Genomic DNA, 6522 nt, shown 5'->3' with positions numbered 1-6522 from the left:
AAAGGAAAAAAAGTTGTAATTAACATAAGAAAAACTATATACAAAAGTACCATAACTATATCCCATATATTCAAGTAATAAATACCTAAACAATGTCTAGTCCATTTGTATTTGACAAATTCAGAGAAAATAATTCCATTATCTAGCCTATTTTGGTAAGTCCAAAATGTACCTAATTTACTTTCTATCCTAACTAATCTTCAACTATAACTAACTAATCTTCAACTCCCTTAGATACCCAAGAAGGAAATAATATTACCTAATAAAAAATAAAATGGGAAGTGCATGCAAGCAGCTTCCAAAAAATGTGAGTTGACAGAAACAGCCAGCTGCCTGGACAGTCACCTGAGGTTTCTCTGCAGTGTTGGGGCATCATCTTCAGCCTATAGGCTTAGCATATCTGACAGACTCATTTGTGAAGTAGGATGTACACAAGGTTAATAGTTCTACCTCATATTGGACGAGAGCAGTGCATGTACCAGAAACACCTGAATTCCACTAGTGTCATGTCATGGTTCAGGATTTTAAATTCTGGAAATTGTTGAGGTTTTTTTTAATTCAGCTGTCCATTCTTCTTGGCTATGTGTGTGTGTGGCTTCATCTCAGCCTCCTGTTCTTCTGTTCTTCTCCATATCCTTCTATTAAGTGCCAGTCTACAATTGAGAGGTGTGAGTTTAGTTACTCTTCAAGAATAACTGTTTCAGCTGCCATTCCACTGCACATCAGAAGCCTTTGGCTTACTGCCTGTTCAGCTGCTTTCAAAGAAAAGGGCACTGTACCTTTTCAGGATTGTGAAGCCATTTCAGGGATGGTGTTATATTATTCTGGCCTTAGAAGATGCCAGGAGCCGACATGTCTCAGTCATAACAAAAAGAAAAATTTTCTAAGTTATTAAAACATTTTAAATGCCATATTCTGTAGATCTCTGAAGGGTTTGAAGATAACCTGTCTATCTAAAATATATCTGCTCAATCTTGAAGACATACCTAATATGACTACAAGTTCTATTTTAATGTCTAACTACTAACTTTCATTTCTTTATATCCTAATAATTGGTAATAACATTCAAGGATCAGAAAATTTCATTACATTGTTAAATGAACAGTATAAGTACAATTAGAAATATACATATAGCATTTTCTAACAATATCAATTTCAATATATAATTTGTATATAATACAATACAATGTAAAGTATTTAAAACTAGTAATTGTCTTTTTTTTTTTTTTTTTTTTTGAGACAGGGTTTCTCTGTGTAGCTTTGCGCCTTTCCTGGAACTCACTTGGTAGCCCAGGCTGGCCTCGAACTCACAGAGATCCGCCTGCCTCTGCCTCCCAAGTGCTGGGATTAAAGGCGTGCGCCGCCGCCGCCGCCGCCGCCGCCGCCGCCGCCGCCGCCGCCGCCGCCACCACCACCCGGCTTAGTAATTGTCTTTTTTAAAAACAATAACCATAAATCTAATCTCCTTTTCTTAGCCATTTTTCTAATCCTTAACAACAACTTGCAACCAACCCTCCTAAACAATGAAAATTATCCCAGACCTAAAACCCATTAAAAGACCAAAAAAACCACCCGCCCCACACCACCTCTTTGGGAATGTGGGCATCATATTCTTAAAATTGCTTCCTGCTGGGTATGGGCAAAGGTATCTTTATCCTGAAAAGAAAAAAATTAGGTTAATTGTCAAATTCTAGGAAAGGTAACTATATCCTTTGTTATCCAGTCTGTGTATAATGCCAAAGTTCACGGTTTATCTCAAGACCTTATTCAAGTGGTCTCTGAGACTGTATCATCACAGCTAGCCCTCTCAAAATTGTTCTGAGCACTTTGTAGTTCAAACCTGATCTGTAGATGATGTTTGTCAGCTTAGTGATATTATTATTGTCCATGTGGAATTGTTGTTGTTGTGGGGCCCCATTTTCTTCCTGGAGACATCAGTTGATGTTAGGCCTGGCCGTAATTTCCTGCAGAAAACTGATAAGAGACTCAAACCCAAAGACATATATGCAGCTAATTGAAGCCTTTTTTCTTTCTAGAATTAGTTAGTACTCTATATGACCATTCATATCTTAACAGTTAAAATGTATATCTTTCTCTCTATATATTAATCTTGTAAATTATGATATAAAATTAATACTTTAAGAAAAGTTTAAAGAATCAGAATAGAATCAAAGAGTTGAGATTAGTAATAGAATTGTCCCTTAATTAATTTGGCTTTTGTCCTGTCCCATAGCAGAAGATGGCTCTTTTCTTCTGCCATGATACAGGGAGTTTGCATTTTCCTTTTAACAACATGCTTGAGTTTAAAGAAGGAGAGAGCCATTCTCCAACTCCAAAGTCAGGTTTAAATTTTAATTGAACTGGGACTACAAGAAGACCAATAGTGTTAAATTTCTTTATAGAAGAGCAGAAACAAACATTTAGGAAGACTTATAAAATTTTTTAGATGATATACCCATATGCCATTTCACTCTGTTTCCTGGGATAGATGATTTGTCCCTTTTCTTCAGTTGTCTCATTTGTCCGGGTTCTTCAGATTCCTTAACTTTCATTCTCCTAAAAGACAAAAACAAAAACCTTTCCCCAAGACTAATTTTGTGGATGTTCCTTTTTGGCAAGTTATTATCTGATTAATTGAAAAAGCATGTGTTACTGGTATAAGTTAGTTTAAATTGGATGTTCATGCTGGTTGATGAACTATCACTTCCTCTAATTAAGAGGTCTCTCCTGTTCAAATCAAACCTTTATCAATTTTGATGGTACCCACAGCTTATCTTCTCCTGTTGAAATAAATGCAAAACCTTGTCCCAAATGTAACACATATCCTGGTTTCCATTCTGAGGTCAGCACATCCTTAAAGCATATAGGCTGATTTAATTCTGTAGTTTTTTCTATTATCCAATGTCTCTCTGCAGCTGTTGTTCCTTTCTCATTGGAATTGAGAAAATTCAAAGTTAATAGAGCGTTATGCAGTCTATTTCTGGGGGGTTTTGTTACCCCTTTCTGTTTATTTAGCATATCCTTTAAGAGTTCTGTTTGATCTTTCTATAACTGCTTGACCTGTAGGATTATGTAGTATACCTGTAATATGCTTTATATTGTAATAAGCAAAAAACTGTTTCATTTTAACAGAGACATATGATGGAGCATTGTCAGTTTTGATTTGTGCAGGTATACCCATGATGGCCATAACTTCTAGCAAATGAGTAATTACAGAATCAGTTTTTTCAGAACTCAAAGCAGTTGCCCATTGAAATCCTGAATAATTATCGATGGTATGGTGTACATATTTCAATTTTCCAAACTATGCAAAGTGAAACATGTCCATCTGCCAGATTTCATTCCTCTGAGTACCCTTTGGGTTACATCCTGCTGGTAATGGCGTTTGATTGTAGAAGGAACAAGTAGGACATTTCTTTACTATTTCTTTGGCTTGTTGCCAGGTTATGGAAAAATCCCTTTTTTAAACCTTTACTATTGACATGATGTTTTTATGAAATTCTGAGGCCTCCAGCACATTTTCTATCAATAATTTATGAATCTCATCATTGCCTTGTGCTAGAGGGCCTGGCAGACCAGTATGGGATCGGATGTGAGTTACATATAACGGATGACTCCTTTTCCTGATTGTATCTTATAATTGAATAAATAGTGAAGTTAATTATGAAGCATCAGGGATAAATTCTGCAGTCTCAATATGTAATACTACTACTATTTCAGCATACTGAGAGTCAGTTACTATGTTGAGAGGTTCTGAAAAATCCATTAATACCAACAGAATAGCATACAATTCTGATTTTTGAACTGAATTATAAGGACTTTGAACCACTTTACTTAAATTTTCTGATTTGTAAACTGCCTTTCTTTGTTTGTTGGCATCTGTATAAAATGTACGAACTCTAGATATGGGTTTTTCCCATACAATTCGAGGCAAGATCCAATCAGCTCTCTTTATAAGATCAATTCTATCGCTTTTGGAATATTTGCTGTTAATTTCTCCCAAAAATTATTGCAAGCTCTTTGCCAAGGTTCACTATCGGTCCATAATTTTTCAATGTCCTCCTTAGTTAAAGGTATGACAATTTCTGCTGGGTCTATTACTGCTAATTGACGAAGTTTCAGTTTTCCTATCCAAATCAAGTCAAAGATTTTTTTCCACATGTTTTTAATTTTTTATTTGGTTTATTTGGTAAAAATATCCATTCCAATACATTTTCTTTCCTCTGCATTAATATTCCTGTAGGAGAATGCCTAGAAGTTAAAATAACCAAAATGCAACCCAGCTTTGGATCAATATCATCCACGTGCCCTTCATGTACTTTCTTTTCTACCAAGGCCAATTCTTTCTCAGCTTCAGGTGATAATTCCCTTGGACTATTTAAGTCCTTGTCACCTTCTAAGGTTTTTTTTTTCTTTTTTTTCTTTTTGCTACAAAATATTTAATTTCAAAGGACAGGAAAGTCTGAATACATACTACCAATGCTACAATTTTTGAGAAACTCAAACCAGCTTTGTAGGAAGGGGAAAGGCAGAGGGGAGAAAAAATCAAGGCCAGGCACAGATAATATCCCCAAAAGCAGCATTTATTTAGTCTTTTAAGTCCAAAACATTTATTTTAGCAGTCTGGCATTTCATAACCACCCATCATGATTGACACAGGTTGACACACATGATGCTGTCAGGATACACAAGAACAATAGCCAAAGAGATACAAAAAATAAATCCATGATTCTTAATCACAACCAAAAAAAAGTTACACATATCCAAACTTCTGATGCACTGCATTGAAAAGAAAGTGTGTGCACCTCATCATTTCAGAGGCACAGCAAGGGCTGCTGAAAGCTCACGTTAAACAGTCTATAAAGCTGATGGTGAAGGAACAAGGTGTCGCTGTGTCAGTTTCCATTAGCAGAAGGAATGGGTGAGAGGGTCGAATTCATTTTTGCATGCACAAGATGTACTGCTTAACAGAACACTATCAGCTTGTTTTAAATAGCAGCCATAGCCTGTGTTGGCTAATTCTCCTTTCTACACTCAATTACCATCACCTAGATTTGCCGGAGATCAACAGACATAATAAAATGCTTCATTCAGAACACACTTCTCTGCACAATTCAAAAGGGAATGCCCTGTGGTTCAAAGCAACCATCAGTCCAGCAAATGCCCATGAAGGTTTATCTGAAACTGCTTCCCAAGGGACAGGAGGGCAGATCTGAATAGCTGTGCTGCCAATACAGATAGGTTTAGCACTAGATATAGTGATTGTGGCAAGAAAGAATCAGTAATGATGGGGGGAGTGGGTGAAGGAAGGGCCAGGGACCTGAAGGGTCTTCAGTTGCCTTCTCCTGCTTCTTCATCCTGCTGGTCGCTCGTCCAGAGGGTGAGGTTGTCTCACAGCAACTGCATGATAAGAGTGGAGTCCTTATAGGAATCCTCATTTAATGTGTCCAGCTCAGCAATGGCATCATCGAAGGCTTGTTTAGCTAAGAGGCAGACCTGCTCTGGTGCATTCTGGATATCATAGTAGAACACAGAAAAATTGAGGGCCAGACCAAGGCGGATGGGGTGTGTTGGCTGCATGTGCTCTTTGCTGATTTCAAAGGCTTCCTTGTATGTGGTCTCAGAAGCTTCAACCACACTGTTTTTCTTCTCCTCTGCCAAGTAGCGGTAGTAATCGCCCTTCATTTTCAGGTAGAACACTTTGCTCTCATACTGGAAATCATTGCAGTTCTTGATGAGGAACTTGTCAAGCAGAGCCAAGACATCATTGCAAACTGTCTCCAGCTTCTTCTCAATCTTCTCCTGGTAAGCTTTAACTTTCTCCAACTTCTTTTCATTTCCATCTGCCATGGTTTTTTGCTCAATGCTACTAATGACCCTCCAAGAAGATCGCCTGGCACCAACTACATTCTTGTAGGCCACAGAGAGAAGATTTATCTTCATTAGATAGAGGTTCATTCAGCTCTGTCACCGCCTTCATGGCAGAGGCCATGTCGTCGTAGGGCTCCGCCTGCTCCGCCTGCTCCGCCAGTCGCGCCCGCTGCAGCAGCTGCTCTCGGTCCCCCATGTCGCTCGCGACTCAGCCTCACCTCAGCCTGCTTGCTTGCTCGCCCATTTGCTTCCCGGTCGCTTCCGCTGCTGCGCACTGGCTCGCTGGCTGGCGGGAGGCTGCAGGCTGCGCCGCCGCTCGTGCCCTCTCACTGGCTGGCTGCACACGCAGTCACCTTCTAAGGTTTTGAGCAAATTATTCAGTTCATCATTTTTTACCCCAACAATAGTTTGTAGATGAGAAATGTCTCCAAATAATCTTTGAAAGTCATTAAGAGTCTGTAGTCTATCTCTCCTAATTTGCACCTTTTGGGGTCTAATTTTTTGTAGCTCTATTTTATATCCTAAATAATTAATAGAATCTCCTCTTTGTATCTTTTTAGGAGCAATTTGTAATCCCCAGTAAGGCAAAATTTTCTTTACTTCTTCAAATATTCTTTCTAAAGTATCTGCATTTGAGTCAGCTAGTAAAAT

The 6522-nt window shown here is 38.3% G+C and overlaps 1 pseudogene; it reads right to left on the bottom strand.

Moving 5' to 3' along the window:
- Positions 1-4566: 4566 nt before the first annotated feature.
- LOC114708451 lies at positions 4567-6067 on the bottom strand (annotated as a pseudogene).
- Positions 6068-6522: the final 455 nt, after the last annotated feature.

The sequence above is a fragment of the Peromyscus leucopus genome, chromosome 14 (assembly GCF_004664715.2).
Source record: "Peromyscus leucopus breed LL Stock chromosome 14, UCI_PerLeu_2.1, whole genome shotgun sequence".
NCBI lineage: Eukaryota > Metazoa > Chordata > Mammalia > Rodentia > Cricetidae > Peromyscus > Peromyscus leucopus.
Note: the sequence above shows the minus strand (reverse complement) of the source record. Positions and strands in the feature narration are given on the sequence as shown.